Source organism: Anolis carolinensis, chromosome 2, assembly GCF_035594765.1.
Source record: "Anolis carolinensis isolate JA03-04 chromosome 2, rAnoCar3.1.pri, whole genome shotgun sequence".
In the NCBI taxonomy this organism is placed as follows: domain Eukaryota; kingdom Metazoa; phylum Chordata; class Lepidosauria; order Squamata; family Dactyloidae; genus Anolis; species Anolis carolinensis.
Genome location: NC_085842.1, coordinates 208,425,998 through 208,444,657, shown reverse-complemented (window position 1 = coordinate 208,444,657; position 18,660 = coordinate 208,425,998). Strand labels below are relative to the sequence as shown.

Genomic DNA, 18,660 nt, shown 5'->3' with positions numbered 1-18,660 from the left:
CCACCCACCCTCCCTTTTATCCAGACCCTTGAAATTCCTTCTCGCTCCTCCTTCCTTTTCACTCATTTCCTTCCCGCCTGATTTTTAAGTCCGGCGACAATCCAATGACATAAGCATGTCACCTGGGAGACTTACAAAGTCCGGCTGGATGACAAATTCCCGTTATGACAAATGCATGGATTATTATGAGCCCGACCTCATCATCCATTTGAGAGGGACAGAGAGGCTGAGTGGAGGTCCCTCTTGGCTTGGATGAGAGATGGGTGAGTGAGTAAAAGGGGTGGAGAGACAGTGGCAGAATTGATGGCTCGGAAAGACCCCTTGCGATGAATAAATAAAGCGTCTCCAGCTTGGCTGGTGAGTAATCTTGAGAAGAGGCTGTTGAGCCTTGAGGTTCTCTGCCAAGTCATTGTATTCCCTCGCTGTGAACGGGAGAATTCAAAGGGAAAAGTGGTATACAGTGGTTCTCAACCTGTGGGTTCCCAGGTGTTTTGGCCTACAGCTTCTAGAAATCCTAGCCTGTTTACCAGCTGAGAGTTGAAGGCCAAAACATCTGGGGACCCACAGGTTGAGAACCACCGTGGTAAGATGAGAGAGGGAAGGAAGGAAGGAAGGAAGGAAGGAAGGAAGGAAGGAAGGAAGGAAGGAAGGAAGGAAGGAAGGAAGGAAGGAAGGAAGGAAGGAAGGTAGATAGGTGAACAGCTAGACTCAGAACCAGTTCCATTATGGGCTGTTATCTGTCATCAAGTAGTTTCAAAAGGAGGAGTTTCCTAAGGCTGTTTGTTTTGGCAATACAGTAGAGTCTCGCTTATCCAACGTTCTGGATTATCTAATGCATTTTTGTAGTCAATGATTTCAAAACATTGTGATATTTTGGTGCTAAATTCGTAAATACAGTAATTACTACATAGCATTGCTGCATATTGAACTACTTTTTCTGTCAAATGTGTTGTAAAACATGATGTTTTGGTGCTTAATTTGTGAAATCATAACCTAATTTGATGTTTAATAGGCTTTTCCTTAATCCCTCCTTATTATCCAACATATTCACTTATCCAACGTTCTGCCGGCCCGTTTATGTTGGATAAGTGAGACTCTACTGTAGTTTCAAAATGAGGAGTTTCCTAAGGCTGTTTATTTTGGCAATATGTATCAAGAAGGGTTTTGGCATTGCCCTTATTTGAGGCTGAGAGAGTGTAATATGCCTAAGTTCACTCTGTGTGTTTCCATAATACTATGTAACAAAATGTTTTTAAAATTCTGTTCCTAGTTTGAAAGTGGTATTTCCTGTTTAACTGTGCAGTACTTGCTTTGAAGGAGCCCCGGTGGCGAAGTGTGTTAAAGCACTGAGCTGCTGAACTTGCGGACTGAAAGGTGCCAGGTTCAAACCCTGGGAGCGGCTGCTGTTAGCTCCAGCTTCTGCCAACCTAGCAGTTCGAAAACATGGCAATGTGAGTAGATCAATAGGTACCACTCTGGCGGGAAGGTAACGGTGCTCAATGCAGTCATGCCGGCAACATGACCTTGGAGGTGTCTACAGACAACACCGGCTCTTAGGCTTAGAAATTGAGATGAGCACCAACCACCAGAGTCAGACATGACTGGACTTAACTCAGGGGAAAACCTTTACCTTACTTTGAAAGTAGTTGTTATACGCCATAAACTTCATTTTTGTGTCTGTCACAAGGGAAGGGAAAGCATTATCTCCTGGTGTTTGCCCACATCTATGGCAGATAGTGTTGGGTTATCTAGCAATCATGCATGCATTTTCAATGTGGGATGGTTTATGTAGTTAGTTTTGTTTGTTGCTTAGTAACCTGAAGCCAAAGCTGCATTCCAGAGTTGATGGCACCATTTTAGGGGTTTTGCATGTGATGTGGGAAATGGGAGTATACTTCCTGGAGACATACAGGAAGTTACATATGCCTTTAGAATTTGGGGCATAAAAGAAGAGACTTTCTTTTGCTCTCTCTCTTTTCACATCTTCCTGCTTCTTGATTCTTCCATGCCTGATGTTACTTCTTGTTAAGAGATATGTAGTATCCTGAACTATATTCTTTTGAACTAAGATGTTTTTACCTGTATGACAATCATCATACAAGATTGTGAGTAAACATATTTTTACTATTTTACTTTTGATGTCTCTGGTGCTTATTTTATGTGCATGACTCTTTTAAAAGAAAAGGGAGGCTGGCTATTTTGCTTTTTCTCACGTCTGCTCACATAAACTCCTAGACACCTATATTTTTGTAACTCTGCACCAATATCTAACTATATTGGTATCATAATCCTAACATCTTATGAATATATTCCTAATAGGTATCCTCAGAGGTTGCCATAGATGTAGGTGAAATGAGAAGGTCAGGAGAGAATGCTTCTGGAACATGACCATATAGCCCAGAAAACTCACAGCAACCCAGTAATTATGGTCATGAAAGTCTTCGACAACACACATGTTGAATTTGTTGAGACTTGATATATCCATTGAAAAACTATAGCAAAATGTGTTGGATTTCATCCCTGGACTGCACAAATCTTTGTGTCATCAAGTTTCCAGTCCTCAGTGAGCAGCTAGACTAGAGACAAGGCTAAACTCAGGGATTCCTCATATTCCTGTGTATGTTTCCCAAAAGGGCTTTGTCTTTCCTGCTAGCCACTGTCTCCTCCCTCTTTGATGAGGTAGTAATGCAATTTCTGTGAGGGAACTTCCTGCCCTGGGTTGACCATGCGGTCTCTACCTTTTTAGGGTTTCTTCTGCTTTTCCTTTCTCCCTGTGAGGATGCACATTTTGCCTCTCTCTAGGCAAAAAAAAGCTGCATTGATATTTTTACCTTTTACCTTCCTTAGAAGATGAGATTTAGCATGCTAGTTAGCTCCAAGACTTTTCTATCAAGACTTTTTATATAAATAAATATTTTTGAATCAAAGTTCTGACTCTGAAATCCTGAGCCAACCTAAGGAATAGAAGGCTATTCTTTCTCACCATACCGAAATTTCTGGTGGTTATGGTTTACTCCTGATACTCTGCTATATTTTGGTGGAATTGCCCCAACTGAGAGCTATTTTTGAGCCTAACAGCTCAGATTCCCCAACAATAACCCAGGAACAAAAATTGTCTCACACTGTGCAATCCAAAAAAGATTCAAACCCTGGTCTCCCAGTTTCCTAAGGTCAGGGTCTCTCAAACCAGTGGTTCTCAACCTGTGGGCCCCCAGATGTTTTGGCCTTCAACTCCCAGAAATCATAATAGCTGGTAAACTGGCTGGGATTTCTGGGAATTGTAATCCAAAACAATTGGGGAGCCACAGGTTGAGAACCACTGTTTTAAACTTTTCCCACTCACAATCCTTTTCCACCCAATAAAATTTTACATGACCCTGGATATATGTATATAAAAAATAGGTATAACATCAAACACATCCTAAAAACAAATCACCATTTGCAAGGTTTGCTAAACAGGATGGTTTTCCTTTTTGTGAAGTAAAGCTCAAGCATGTTCTGCAGAGTACACTGTACACCTGCACAACAGATTCATGTAAATGTTTAAAACAGCCACTAGGTGGCATTCAGAAAACTATCACTGTAGCCAAATTGCTTGCTTGCTTGCTTGTTTGTTTGTACCACAAAAGCCCTCTGTGATTTCACTGGGACAAATGGTAACAAATGTATATAAGGGAAGGGAGGTGGAAATGAAAGAGAAACAGAAGGGAAAGAAAGGAAGGGAAGAAGAGGAAGGAAGAAAAAGGAAGGAAGGAAGAGAGGGACAGGAAGAGAAAGGGGGAAAGGTATGGGCAGGAGTGGGGGGAAAAGAAAGAAGGGAAAGGAAGGAAGGAAGGAAGGAAGGAAGGAAGGAAGGAAGGAAGGAAGGAAGGAGAGGGTGGAAAGTGTAAAAGGAAAAGAAAGAAAAAGAAAAGTAAAAAGTAAAAAAAGGAGAAGGCATATGAGGGAAACAAAGAAAGGAAAGAAAGAACCAGAAAGACCTTGTCCTATTGCCAGAGTGTTACCATGGAGACATTGTGAGGTAGGCCTTCTCTGAGCTGAAGAAGGGAGAGAGTAGGCAAGTAGTAGCCCCAACAACCAGGCATCACTAGGTATATATGCTAGTAAAAGAAAATTATGAGCTAAATCGATTCTTAGCTCTCTCACTGACCAAATAAGAGGTTTATGGTGACCATAAAATAAAACTTGCATTTTCCTGGCAAGGTTAGTTCAGAGGGGTTGCTTCTCAGGTTGAGACTTGCCCTCCCTATAGGTTTCAATTCAAATCCTGGTCTTCTAGCCCAGCCCTCAAACCATTAAAATAGGATTTCTAATTTAGCTAAAAATTAAGTTATCTTCCAAAATAAACAAATGAACATATTTGAATAAATAATGTCTTTATTTAAGTATATTCATTTGTTTATTTGTTTAAAATGTACTGGTTTGAGGGCTTGTCTATGACTTACTATTTAATAATTGTGGGCTGAATTCATTATTAGCTCCAGTTAGAATATATCCACTGAATAAATGGGATTTAAATAATTGTTGATTTCTCAGTGTGTACATTTGGTTTTCAGTCCCCATTACAGAAGGCCCATCAAATCAATGGAACTTATGGAAGTATGTACTATTTATCAAAATTTGAAGGGAGTTATGAGCCCCATGGAGAAAGCACACACTAAATCATGGTGACTGTAATAAATGAACAATTAGGACAATTTTTTATTGATTCAATGAGTCTGTTCTAGTTGGAGCTAACTATAGAACTTAGTCCTGTAAGTGGCTTGTCTAATGCAAACTCAGACAGGTTTGTGGGAAAGTGGGATATTGGAAGGAAGGAGATAGAAAGGGAGATACCCCCCCCCCCCCCCAAAAAAAAAGATGGAGAAAGAAAGCTAGAAACAATACTCCCCTCCATTGTGAGTTTGTGTGGTGTGGAAAGAGGTTGAAAAAAATATTTCAGATAGTCTCTGGATCCTTTTCTGATAGATCTACAAGGGTAACTTGCAACCCTTCATTTAGCAAATAAAATGAAATAAATTGTAGTGGGTTCTTCCCTATCCCTTCCACTATCAGAATGCCAAGGATGAAGGAAGATGGTGGGGACTGCATTGCAAAAGCATCCAGAAGGCCATAGTTACCAATCCTTGGTTTTGTGCCAAGGATGAGAAATGTGTGGATTTCCAGATATTGTTGAAAGGCAGTTTGCATCATTACTCACCATTGACTATGCTGCCATGGTCTGGTGGGACTTGAAATCCAACATCATCAATAATCCATCTCTGGTTTAGGTTTGAAATAGACACATGGGTTGACTTCATCAGTATAGATGGAGTAAACTACATCAAACAGGCAGATGTCCATAGGTCTAATCCAGTTACTAATACTAGCTATTAGCATCAGCAGATTTACCAAGTTCTCATTAATTCAACATGTATAATTGGGACTAATATCTGGATTTAAGCCACAGACAGTGTGGATGTAGTGAATGGAAGAACCTAACTGGTATAAAGAATTTAATTTAGAATATGCCAAAACAGCCCCTAAAAGTCAGATACTGGAAGTTGTTGGGTTTCATTCCTGGACTGCACAGGTTTTTTGTGCAATCAAGTTTCTAGTCCTCAATGAGTAGCTAGGCTAGAGATGGGGCTAAGCTGAAGGATTCCTTCTCCCACATTCCTCTGGTACTCTGCTATATTTTGGTGGAATTGCCCCAACTGATGGTTATTTCTGAACCTAACAGCTCAAATTCTCCAACAGAAGTAAAGGAAAGAGTGACTGTATCACAATTTCAAAAAGGAATCCAGCATGCAGGGGAAAAGAGAGTTTACTGTCAATAGGAATGGTACCCCCTGTTACCAGCCATGGCCCCACATTTCAATAGATATCTACTTGGCCACCAGGAACTGTTTTTAAGGCTTTTGGAAAGTAAGTTAGTTGGTAATTCTAGTTAATATAGTGTACTTATAAAACAATGAAAACATTATGTTGTGGTTGTGGGCCTTAGGGCCCTTCCACACAGCCATATAACCCAGAAAATCAAGGCAGAAAACCCCACAATATCTGCTTTGAACTGGGTTATCTGAGTCCACACTGCCATATATTCCAGTTCAAAGCAGATAATATGGGTTTTATTCAGATGTGGAAAAGGACCTTAGTGTCCAGCCTATGATGACCTTAATGCAGTGGTTCTCATCCTGGGGTCCCCAGATGTTTTTGGCCTACAACTCCCAGAAATTCCAGCCAGTTTGCCAGCTGTTAGGATTTCTGGAAGACCAAAAACATCTGAGGACCTCAGGTTGAAAACCACTGCCTTAAGGTGTTGGGTTATCTAGCAATCATGCATGCATTTTCAATGTGGGATGGTTTATGTAGTTAGTTTTGTTTGTTGCTTAGTAACCTGAAGCCAAAGCTGCATTCCAGAGTTGATGGCACTATTTTAGGGAAATGGGAAATATGGGAAATGGGAGTATACTTCCTGAAGACATACAGGAAGTGACATATGCCTTTAGAATTTGGGGCATAAAAGGAGAGACTTTCTTTTGATCTCTCTCTTTCGCACTCTTTGGCTCTTCATGCTCTTCCTGCCGTGCCATGCTGATGTTACATCTTTGTTAAGAGATATGTAGTATCCTGAACTGTATTTTTTGGATTTAAGATGTTTTTACCTGTATGACCATCATCATACAAGATTGTGAGTAAACATATTTTTACTATTTTACTTTTGATGTCTCTGATGCTTATTTTATGTGCATGACTCTTTAAAGGGAAAGGGAGGTTGGCTATTTTGCTTTTTCTCACCTTTGCTCACATAAACTCCTAGACTTCTGTATTTTTGCTACTCTGCTCCAATATCTAACCACATTGGTATCAAAATCCTAATAGATTATGAATATATTCCTAATACCTGAGATTTTCCGGCTTTTACAGGAGGGAAGCCAGCCTGTTGGAGCGATTTGCATGTTGGGCTAGGAGTGTCTATACTGTAGAATGAAGGCAGTTTGACATCTCAGTCTACACAGTTCATCGGTGGAGACTGGGCAGTGTGTACGAAGTCGGTCCTTAGAAGTAGACACTAAGCAGAGTTTGAAAACCTTATCCTTCTGCAGTAAAGCTCCCAGCCAAAAGAGCACTAGTCCCACTGCCGGGCTTTTGGGGGTTGTAGTTACAGAATGAGGCCACCTTTCCAAGCAGTAGGAAGAAGGAGACCCTGCTGTTACAAAGGTCTGCAGAGGAAGGGAAGGAAACAAAGACGTGAAGAAGAGAGAGAGAGATGAAAAGGGGAAAACATGAAACACTCCACTATTGGACTTTGTTGCCTAGCATTCTTAATGCTGCCTACAAAAAAGTAGGGTAAAGTGGAAAAAAGAACACATATTTTTTATTCAGTCAATGATCCTTTTTTTTAGTCTGCATATTTAGGACACATGGTCCCCTTTTAAATCCCATTGAGCTCAGTGGGACCTGCAACGGAAAGTGCTACAGATATTGCTTGAAAGCAAAAGTCATTCCTTGCCTGCCTGGAATCAGTGAGCTTGGTCGGTAGAGATATAGGCCCAAATATGTGCTCAATTTCTTCCTTCAAGGAACAGGAATGCAATGTATGTCTTGGTACAATAAGGCACAGTGATGGATAATTTAGTTGGATAGCCTAAAAAAGATGGAAGAGGACAAATTCATAGAAGTGAAAAATTCCTTCCAGCATCAGAAACAGTACTAACATAACTCATTTAGCAAGGGCCCCTTTCACACAGTTGAATAAAATCCTACATTTTCTGCTCTGAACTGACAGTGTGGACCCAGATAACCCAGCTCAAAGCAGATATTGTGGGATTTTCTGCCTTGGTAATCTGGGGTCCTTCCACATAGCCCTGTATCCCAGAATATCAAGGCAGAAAATCCCACATTATCTGAGTATGGACTCAGATGACCTAGTTCAAAGCAGATATTGTGGGATTTTCTGCCTTGATATTCTTGGATATAGGGCTGTGTGGAAGGGCCCAAAGCCTCTAAAAAGAGTAGCTCATTTTTACAAAGCCTGACCATTCTTTTTTCCTCCTTGTCTTCTGACCAGCTGAAATATATCAACATAGTAAAGCAATAAACCTCAAACTGGGAAAAATGGGATTCTAGCTGAATGTATCTGCCCCTAACAATCAAGGTAAATAAATACTAGTAGTTGCCTCCAGAAACCCTTAGTGAGTGTGCATGTACAGCAAAAGAGCAGAATATGCTCCCAGCATGTCAGAAAAGAATAACTGTATACTTTTAGCCATCAAAATAATATAACAAAACTGGTGGAAGGCAAAAATATCACTAGCTGGATAAACATAGTTGAGTTGTTTCTAATAGATTCAAAATATTATTGCTTACTTATGCAAGCCCTACCTGACCTAGTTGTTTCATTTTACATGTGTTTATTATGGCTTGTGAAGAAACCTCTGTTCTTTCCTTTTTATTTCTGCCTCTGATATGAAATTCGAGTTATTGTCCGGGAATACATCCATTTCATTAACTGAAGTATGCCTATTTCCCTCTCCATATCCATTGCTGAGAAACAGGTATGAGAAAGTATCCTGTTTATGCCTTGCAGTGCATCTGTGATGTAGAATTAATGCAGTTTGGCAGCATTTTAACTGCCATGGCTCAGCACTCATAAGCAGAGGTGCCTAACTTGTAAAACTATAACTCCTCAGATTCCCTAGCGTGGAGCTATGGCAGTTAGAACCATGTCAGACTGGCAAGGCCAAAAACAGAAGTCAGGATCAGAAAAAGCCATCCACATAGCTCTTGTCTTTTCCAATGCATCTGCTTCTTAAGCATAACTTTTGCTGTGAAAAAGGATGGAGGCATGTCACAAAAGGGTCAGGGTTACTGTGAGTTTTCCGGGCTGTATGGCCATGTTCCAGAAGCATTCTTTCTTGACGTTTCACCCACATCTATGGCAGGCATCCTCAGAGGTTGTGAGGTCTGTTGGAAACTAGTGGAGTTTATATTTCTGTGGAACGGTCAGGGAGGGAGAAAGTACTTTTGTCTGTTTGAGGTAGGTGTAAATGTTTCAATTGGCCACTTTGATTGGCATTGAATAGCCTTGCAGCTTCAAAGCCTAGCTGCTTACTGCCGGGGGAATCCTTTGTTTTAAGGTGTTAGCTGGCTCTGATTTATTCATGTCTGGAAGTCCTATGTTTTCTGAATAGTGTTCTTTATTTACTGTGGACAATTTCAACAGAAAGGAGGGAACCATGAAAATGAACAAAATTTGACTACCAGTATTAAAAAACTCTAAAATCAGGATAGTAAGTAAAGAACAACACTCAGAAAAGGGAATTCCAGACATGAATCAATCAGGGCCAGCTAACACCTCCCAACAATGGATTCCCCCAGACAAACAGCCAGACTTTGAAGCTGAAAGGCTATTCATTGCCGGTGGTGGCTCCCCGGCTGTGGAACTCCCTCCCCAGTAACATCCGGCAGGCCCCAACTCTCCTGGGCTTCACGAAGAATTAAGACATGGCTTTGTGTGCAAGCATTTAATGAATAAGCAATATATTGACATGGTCTGAACTTAGGTTTATGTGCAATGGTTCCGTGGAAAAGTGGTTTTAAATAACTATATGCTTTAGCTGACTAATGTATTTTATGTATTTTATGTGTTGTATTTTATGAATAGTTGTTAATGGTTTTATATGTGTTGCTGTTTTATTTATCTGTTTGGCATTGAATTTTGCCGGTTGTTGTAAGCCGCCCTGAGTCCCCTCGGGTGAGAAGGGCGGGGTAGAAATGTTGCAAATAAATAAATAAATAAATAAATAAGATGGCCAATTGCAGCATTCACACTTGCCTCAAACAGAAAAGTGTTCTTTTCCCCACCCTGAACATTCCACAGAAATATAAACCCCACTTGACTGGTTGCCAACAGACGTCATAACCTTTGATGATGCCTGCCATAGATGCAGACGAAACGTCAGGAAAGAATGCTTCTGGAATATGGCCATAGAGCCCGCATAACTCACAGCGACTCAGTGACCCGGCCACGAAAGCCTTCAAGAACACAGGGGTCAGTGTTAGTTCGCCTCCCCTTTTTTTCTTTTTTTTTTTCTTCGTGTCAGGAGCGACTTGAGAAATTGCCTCCCCTTGACAGTTGGAGATAAGAACATATTTTCTCTCCCACAACACACAGACCTTTCCCTCACTCTCTGTGAAAGGGAGGAAGGGGAGAAACCGAAAAAGCTGTATTTTCCTGCTTTTCTTAATGCAATCTCTCTCCTTTTCTGCGGAGGAGGAGGGGAAGGTAACAAGTAAGAAACTGGGAATAGACGAGGCGGGCCCTGAAGGAAACGCCAAGGATGAGGAATTGGGAAGAGATCCCATTTGGCAGCAGAGCAAAGCCAGCAAGGCCCTGCGCCAGGATAGTCCCTCGTTGCCACTAGACGCATTTGCGGCGTCCACTCCTAGTACAGTATTTTATAGAATACGGACGCAAGTTAAAAATAAGATAGCTACGTTGGCAAAGAATGGCTGGTGGGGAGATTACAAACATAGATGGGGTTTCTCCAGTGGAAGGAAAATGATATTATCCTCCCGTACATTCATAGGTTACAGAAGCCCTCTATTTCGGCCTAGAACTGTTTTATCTCCTTGTTTTTAACATGTGATGTATGTATTGATTGTATGACTGCTTTTCATGTTTCATTTTACAATGTGTAATTTGTCACTGTTTTCATTATTGCTGTGAGCCGCCCCGAGTCCCCTCGGGGAGATGGGGCGGGATATAAGAATAAATTTTATTTTTTATTATTATTATTATTATTATTATTATTTATTATTATTATTATTATTATTATTATTACATCTACCCTCCTTTCCTGCTGAAATAACCCCGTAGGAATAACTCAAAGCAAGCAATAACATCGGTTGACACTAATGGAGAGTGTTTATCTCCAAACTCTGGTCTTCTGGACTTCAGCTCCTATAATTCTCGATCACTGGTCGCAGCAGCTGGGGTTTTGGGGAGTCCAAAATACAAGCTGGACTGGAGTTTGGGAATCACTCTATTGATACAGTTTGACATTATTTTAAAGGCGTTGGCACAACCCTGGGATTTGTAGTTTGTTGAGACACCAGCAATCTTGGTCACAGAAGGCTAAAAATCTTGTCAAACTACAACTCCCATGATTGCAGACCATTAAACCATGGCTCTGGTGTCAAACTGCATTAGTTCTACAGTGTAGAGTGCACATCCGTCATGTCCTTTTATGTGGCCCTCCAGATGCTGGACTACAGCTCCTGCATTTCTCATCATGACTAACAAGAAACAATCACCTCCCAACAAAGGATTTCCCGAGGCAGGAGGGAGCCAGACTTTAACGCTGCCAGGGTATTCAATGCTAATCAAGCTGGCCAATTGCAACATTCACACTTGCCTCAGGCAGACAGTTCTTTGTCTCACCCTGAAAATTCCACAGATACACATTAGTTTCCAACAGACCTCACAACCTCTGAGGATACCTGCCATAGATGTGGGAGAAATGTCAGGAGAGAATGCTTCTGGACACCCAAAATGAAAACCTTCAGTACCTGTTTACTGTCTTATTGAAGTAGATGGGCAAGTGGTCAGGTTTGGCTGGATGCTGTTCCTAAGCAGATAGAGATTGAAATTTTTTCCTCCACCTCAGAGCATATTGCTTATCAATCATGCACCATATGTAGGTGACTAGATTAAGATACCATTTTCAGCAGCACATGGTATTGCATGGAAAGGATTAAGATATGCTGGCCTATATATACAAATGCAACCTTAAAATTTTACAAATTTAAAGCCATTTAAAATTCTATTTTAAAGTTTGACCAATTTTCTCTAAACTTTTTTTATGAAAAGCCAAGACAGTTGGGTTAGACAAGGGGTGTATCTACACTGTAGAAGTAATGTAGTTTGATATGACTTTAACTGTTAGAGCTCGATGCAATGGAATCCTGGGAGTTGTAGTTTTACAGTTCAAGTTAGCCAAACTACATTAGTAGATGTAGATGCAGCCAAGATCTCACTGAGGAAAGGGCCTAATAATAACAAGCATGTTAGTATAATCCTGGTAAACGTTTAGGATGAGTATTTTTTGTTGTTTTAATATATCCTATGACTATATAATATTGTTATTGTGTGACTTCAAAGTCATCTCTGACTGATGGCAATGTTATCGCCTGGTTTTCAAATTGTCCCCAATCCTTGGTTATTCCTGACACAATGAATCATCGAGACTTCTCTACCAGTTGCCATACCCTTCAACAATTGATTCCATGTGTCTGCACTAACTGGGAGTAAACAACAGGATTCCAGTCATTATATTATATTGTGAGGAGCCAGCAAGGGATAATAACTTGAGTGGTAGAACAGAACCAGGGGTGCAGTAGAATTATTACAGTTTGATGTCACTTTAACTACCTTGGCTCAATGATGTCAAATAATGGGAAATGTAGTTTTTAGCCTTCTCAGCTAAATAGTGCTGATGCCTCACCAAATTACAAATCCCATGTTTCCATGTCATTGAGTCATGACAGTTAAAGCAGAGTCAAACTACATTAATGTGTTGACAAGACTTTCATGGCCGGAATCACAGAGTTGCTGTGAGTTTTCTGGGATGTATGGCAATATTCTAGTGCATTCTCTCATGATATTTCACCCATATCAATGGCAGGCATCCTCAGAGGTTGTGAGGTCTGTTGGAAACTAGTGTGTATCTGTGGAATGTTCAGGGTGAGACAAAGAACTGTCTGACTGAGGCAAGTGTGAATGTTGCAATTGGCCAGCTTGATTAGCATTGAATACTCTGGCAGCGTTAAAGTCTGACTCCTTCTGCCTGGGGAAATCCTTTGTTGGGAGGTGTTAACTGCCCCTGATTGTTTCATGTTAGTCATGATGAGAAATGCAGGAGCTGTAGTCCAGCATCTGTAGGGCCACATAAAAGGACATGACAGATATGCACTCTACACTGTAGAACTAATGCAGTTTGACACCAGAGCCATGGCTTAATAGTCTGTAATCATGGGAGTTGTAGTTTGACAAGATTTTTAGCCTTCTGTGACCAAGATTGCTGGTGTCTCAACAAACTACAAATCCCAGGGTTAGATAGCATTGAGCCAACACCTTCAAAATACAGTAGAGTCTCACTTGTCCAACATTCGCTTATCCAACGTTCTGGATTATCCAACGCATTTTTGTAGTCAATGTTTTCAATACATCATGATATTTTGGTGCTAAATTCGGAAATACAGTAATTACTATATAGCATTCCTGCATATTGAACTACTTTTTCTGTCAAATTTGTTGTATAACATGATGTTTTGGTGCTTAATTTGTAAAATCATAACCTAATTTGATGTTTAATAGGTTTCTCCTTAATCTCTCCTTATTATCCAACATATTCACTTATCCAACGTTCTGCCGGCCAGTTTATGTTGGATAAGTGAGAAGGTTATGTTGGATACGTTTGTTGGAAACTAGGCAAGTGTGGTTTATATATCTGTGGAAGGTCCAGGATGGGGGAAATAACTATTGTCTGTTTGAGGCAAGTATGAATGTTGCCATTAATCACCTTGATTAGCATTGAATGGCCTTGCAGCTTCAAAGCTTGGCTGCTTCCTGCCTGGGGGAATCCTTTTTTGGGAGGTGGTTAGCTGGCCCTGATTGTTTCTTGTCTATAGGCATCCTCAGAGGCTGTGAGGTTTGTTGGAAACTAGGCAAGTGGGGTATATATATATATATGAAAGGTCCAGCCTGGGAGGAAGAACTATTGCCTGTTTGAAGAAAGTGTGAATGCTGCAATTAATCACCTTGATTAGCACTAAATGGCCTTTCAGCTTCAAAGCTTGTACAGTGTAAATGCACCCTTAGAGAGATGAAAGTTTGAATCCCCACTTAGCTTTGGGAGCCCACTGGGTGACCTTGGGCAAGTCACCGGAGGAAGGGGAAATCTAGATTTGGATAACGGTTGTTTTCTTCTGTGGTTGAGGCAGGAATTTCTGATCAATTTCTCTGGAATCTACAGTGGCAGTGTCTTCGGAAGATTCAGTGGATCTTTCTTTTGAGATTCTCTAGTTATCATTTGTGTTTGTACATCAATATTATTATTATGATTAATAATAATAATAATAATAATAATAATTTATTTCTAGACCACCCTCTCTCCCAGAAGGGACTTAAGAAAGGTTGGACAAGCCTAAATGATGCTATAACTTTCCCTCGCCTTTCCTTTTGTTCCTTCTCCCTCAGGCCACTTCTAGTTGCCATAAAATCCAGATTATCAAACTGGATAATCCACATTATCAGCTTTGAACTTGATTATATGAGTCTACACTGCCATGTAATCCAGTTCAAAGCAGATCATCTGGATTTTATATGGCAGTGTAGAAGGGGCTCTAGTCATTAGATGCATCTACCTAATTGTAGAATTAACGCAGTTTGACACCACTTTTACTGTCCTGGCTGGATGCTTTGGAATCATGAAGTTGCAGCCTTTAGACTTCTCTGCCAAAGAGTGCTGGTGTCTTCCCAAACTATACATCTCAAGATTCCATAGCATAGAGCCACAACAGTTAACGTGGTGTCAAACTGCATTAATGTGGCCTTAGAGGTGCTCTCACGTCCCCCCCCTTTCTTTTCTTCTTTTCATCCAAACAGATGAGTTTGATGCTCCAGTGACATAGGGCTGATGACGCAGGAAGTGAAAGCCTTGCCTCACCAGCCAATGGGACCAGGGGAAGGGTAGGCCTGTGCGAACACATTCTCCACGTCTTCCGTCTTCCGCATGCTTGACTTCTTGTTTTGGAACCAGACAGAACACAGTAGAGTGATTGTCTTACATTACACCCTGGTTTTCGACACTCTTTATAAAGAGGGCAGGTCTCTGCCCCAGGGAGATGACAGTATGAGCAGCGAAGAACCGGAAGGACACTCACAATGGAGGGAGGAGGAGGTCTGGGCAAAGGGGGGGGGGGGGGGTGATGTGGTGATAGGGCTGTGCAAGATCTGAGCCTTGACAGATTATTGAACTCTAGTGTCCATCAGCCTTCTACTTCTGAATAGGCAGGCACGCAAAGGATTGCTTTGGGTTGCTGTGAGTTTTCCGGGTTGTATGGCCATGTTACAGAAGCATTCTCTCCTGAGGTTGGGCCCACATCTATGGCAGGCATTCTCAGACATTGTGAGGTATATTGGAAACTAGATCAGTGAGGTTTACATATCTGTGGAAGGTCCAGGGTGAGAGAAAGAACGCTTGTCTGTTGGAGGCAAGTGTGAATGTAGCAACTGATCACCTTGATTAGCATTGAAACTTCAAAGCCTGGCTGCTTCCCCCCTGGGGGAATCCTTTGTTGGAAGGTGTTAGCTGGCCCTGTTTGTTTCTGTTGGGAATGGACGAGCCCGTTAAGCTCTAATCACCCTCTTTACCTCATAAAGAGGGTGATTAGAGCTTAATGGGCTCGTCCATTCCCAACAGAAACAATCAGGGCCAGCTAACACCTTCCAACAAAGGATTCCCCCAGGGGGAATAGCAGAGTAAAAATTGCAGTTGTGAGACTTACGCGCAGTGTGAGTTTCAGAAGGCCTCTTTGTCATCAGGAAGGCAAAGGGATGCAAAGTTAGCTTTAAAGTTTAAAAGCATTTATTGAGGTAAAAAGAAATCCATTGATGGATAGAAAAGGTTTGGACCTAACTATCTAATCTATCCTGTTCTAATACACATAGACGGAATAAAATAACAAAGATCTAGATAGCTACATCTTGACTAATAGAGGACAGAGGTAGTCCTCTCTGGAACAAAGCAGGAAGCTGGAATGGCAACCAAACCTCGTGGGTCAGTTCTTCTCTAGGGCCATAAACATTCAAAAAGCCAAATTGGGGAAGTTACATCAAAGCCCTAGGAAATATCACATTTCTAAAGCATCAAAGGGTGGGGTTGACCTAAACAGGATGGGAAGCAGGAAACAATGGTGAATCCTATCTAGGCATGCTTTGGAAACGGGGAAAGGATTCCCTCAATCTAACTCTATCATCTATCTGACTACATTTAGACTTGAGTAGTCCAGGATGATTCCCAACAGTTTCCTGTCTGGAATTCCCTTGGAGTGTAGCTCTTTAGTCCAGAATTAATAGTTTTTTAATACCTGTAGCATGCTTTTGTTCATTTTCAAAGTTTTCTCCTTTCTATTGAAATTGTCCACGTGCTTCTTGTGGATTTCAATTGTTTCTCTGTGTAGTCTGACAAGGATTGCTTTATTTAAAAAGGGTGCTTATTTACTTCTAGGGTGTATTGATACTGTAGAACAGTGGTTCTCAACCTGTCAGTCCCTAGGTGTTTTGGCCTACAACTCTCAGAAATCCCAGCCAATTTACCAAAGGTTTGGATTTCTAGGAGTTGAAGGTCAAAACATCTGGGGACCCACAGGTTGAGAAGCAGTGCTGTATAATAAATGCAGTTTGACACCACTTTAACTGCCAGGGTTCAATAGGATGAAAACATACAGGATTGTAATTTTACAAGGTCTTGACCCTTCTCTGTCCAAGAAAGCTGGTACATCACGAAACTGCAACTTCCAGGATTCCATAACACCGAGCCATGCCTGTTAAAGTGATGTCAACTCGGAATGCTTCTATAGTATAGATGAACCTTCAAAGGCTTCCAGGGAGAACTCTAAAATCAGGACATTAGATAAAGAACACCACTCAGAAAACAGAGGCATTCCAGACATGTATCAATCAGGGCCAGCTAACACCTCCCAACAAAGGATTTCCCCTGGCAGTAAGTTGCCAGACCTTGAAGTTGAAAGGCTATTCAATGCTAATGAAGGTGGCCCACATCTATAGCAGGCATCCTCAGAGGAGGAAACCATGAAAATGAACAAAATATGGCTACCAGTATTTAAAAAAACTCTAAAATCTGTACAGTAAATAAATAACACTCAGAAAGCAGAGGAATTCCAGGCAAGAAACAATCAGGGCCAGCTAACACCTCCCAAAAAAGGATTCCCCCAGGGAGGAAGAAGGCAGGCTTTGAAGCTGCACAGCGTTTCAATGCTAATTCTGCAAGGTCATTCAACGCTAATGGAGCCCTCGGTGGCGTAGTGAATTAAAGCCTTGTGATTTGAAGGTTGGGTTGCTGATCTGCAAGCCGGGGAGAGCACGGATGAGCTCCCTCTATCAGCTCCAGCTCCATGCGGGGACTTGAGAGAAGCCTCCCACAAGGATGATAAAAAAAAAATCAAAACATCCGGGCGTCCCCTGGGCAATGTCCTTGCAGACCGCCAATTCTCTCACACCAGAAGCGACTTGCAGTTTCTCAAGTCACGAAAAAAAATCAATGCTAATCAAGGCGGTCAATTGCAACATTCACACTTGCCTCAAGCAGACAAAAGTTCCTTCACCTATCCTGGACATTCCACCGATGTATAAACCCCACTTGCCTAGTTTCCAACAGAACTCATAACCTCTAAGGATGCCCGCCATAGATGTGGGTGAAACGTCAGGAGAGAATGCTTCTGGAACATGGCTGTACAGCCCGGAAAACTCACAGCAACCCACTTCCAGGGAGAGTTCCAAAAAGAGGGAAATAAAGGGATAGAAGTCAGACGAGTTGGGAGAGTTAGACATCCACCCCCCCCCCCGCGCGCCTGCGGTCGCTTTAATTAATCCGTTTCCAGTGATTTATTAGGTTAATTAATTATGCAAATCGCTCTGGCTCCCTCGGCAGGATATGGACCTTCCTCAAAGTAAAGCAACGTGAAATGAAAATCCCCGTCTTCTCCTTGTAGTTTGGTTCCCTTCTTGTCGATTAGACAATAGCTGGGCGCCGTTCCAGTAGACGTCTTTTCCCCTCCTTTCTTTCAAAGCGCCCTTCGGCACCCCTCAAATCTAAATTCTGAAGACAGGAGGAAATTGAATTCAGCCGAAGCGGGCCAAGAAAAGAACCGGGTCCACTGTAGATTTGATGCAGTTTGACACCACTTTAACCGCCATGGCTGAATGCTAGGGATTCATGAGAATGTGTTAAAACCTTGTGACTTGAAGGTTGGGTTGCTGACCTAAAGGCTGCCAGGTTCGAATCCAACCCGGGGAGAGCGCGGATGAGCTCCCTCTATTAGCTCCAGCTCCATGTGGGGACATGAGAGAAGCCTCCCACAAGGATGGTAAAAACATCAAAACATTCGGGCGTCCCCTGGGCAACGTCCTGGCAAATGGCCAATTATCTCACACCAGAAGCGACTTGCCGTTTCTCAAGTCGCTCCTGAGACACACAAAAAGAGAGTTGTCATTTTACAAAGATGTTAGCCTTCTATGCCAATGAGTACCGATGCCTCATCAAATCACAGATCCCAAGATTCCCTAGTATTGAGTCATGGCAATGAATGTAGTGTCAAACTTCATACATTCTACAGTGAAGATGCTCTGTGGTCACATAACAATTTTTCAAGCGAAAAGGGGTCGCCAGGTGAAAAAAGTTGAAGTATTCCTGATAAAGACCAGGGGAAGGGATTCGCCCCATCCTTCTCTCATCGTTGGGAGTGTCATTACGCATGCGCGAATTGCCTAGCTAGCCAAACCTGCAGTTGCTCTGCTCTGGGATTGCTGTAAACCAGTGGTTCCCAACCTGTGGGTCCCCAGGTGTTTTGGCCTACAACTCCCAGAAATTC

The 18,660-nt window shown here is 41.8% G+C and overlaps 1 long non-coding RNA gene across 1 annotated transcript in view; it reads left to right on the top strand.

Annotated features, from left to right (window-relative positions):
• Positions 1–224: 224 nt before the first annotated feature.
• Positions 225–18,660, top strand: part of LOC107982387 (uncharacterized) — a 75,787-nt gene continuing 57,351 nt past the window's right edge. Inside the window, exon 1 of the long non-coding RNA XR_001729901.2 lies at positions 225–357. This is a non-coding gene — a long non-coding RNA (uncharacterized LOC107982387). The remainder of the gene's footprint in view (positions 358–18,660) is intronic.